General features: G+C 54.6%; 1 protein-coding gene across 1 annotated transcript in view; it reads right to left on the bottom strand.

The window, feature by feature from the left end:
• The window catches only part of FAM83C (family with sequence similarity 83, member C), a 30,512-nt gene that overhangs the window by 1,520 nt on the left and 28,147 nt on the right, over positions 1-845 (bottom strand). The gene's annotated exons all lie outside the window — the stretch shown is intronic.

Below are 845 nucleotides of genomic sequence, written 5' to 3'. Positions count from 1 at the left end.
ACCCCCAGCTCCTTTCCTGCCAGACCCTTTCCAGCCACACTTCCCCAGGCCTGGAGTGTTCCCTGGGGTTGTTGTGACCAAGGGCAGGGCCCAGCACTTGGCCTTGTTGAAGCCCAGACCATTGACATCAGCCCAACCATCCAGTCTATCCAGGTCTCTCTGCAGAGCCTCCCTGTCCTCATGCAGAGCAACACTCCTGCCCAGCTTGGTGCCATCTGCAAACTCACTGATGACTCTGTGTCCTTCTCAACATCATCCATAAAGATGTTAAACAGAAATGGTCCCAACACTGAGCCCTGAGGAACAACCACTTGTGACTGGTCCCAGCTGGATTGGACTCCAGTGACCACCACTCTCTGGGCCCAACTGTCCAGCCAGTGCTTGGTCCAACAGATCCTGTGCTCATCCAGGCCCTGAGCAGCCAGGTTTTTATGGGAGTTCTTTGGGGAACTGTGTCAAATGCTTTTTGGAGGTCCAGACAGACCACATCCACAGCCTTTCCCTTGTCCAATAGTCGGGTCATCAGGTTATAAAAGGTGATCAGGTTCATCAGGCAGGACCTGCCTTTCATAAACCCCTGCTGACTGGGCCTGATCCCCTGGTTACCCTCTGTATGGCTTCTAGTGACACTCAGGATGATCTGCTCCATGACCTTCCCTGGCACCGAGGTCAGACTGACAGGTCTGTGGTTGCCCTGCAGGTCACAGAGCACCAGGATGCCCAGCAGTGAGTTGAACAGGAGTGATGTTGCTCCCCAGGTACCTCCTCAGCACTGGGGTCTGGGATGTACCTGCTGCCTCGTGGCAAAAGACAAACCCCAAAGTGGCCTTTTAACTTCAGGTTGG

This window comes from Chaetura pelagica, unplaced genomic scaffold (assembly GCF_000747805.2).
Source record: "Chaetura pelagica isolate M959 unplaced genomic scaffold, ChaPel_1.0 scaffold376, whole genome shotgun sequence".
NCBI classification, from domain to species: Eukaryota; Metazoa; Chordata; class Aves; order Apodiformes; family Apodidae; genus Chaetura; species Chaetura pelagica.
This window is presented reverse-complemented; position numbering and strand designations above follow the sequence as displayed.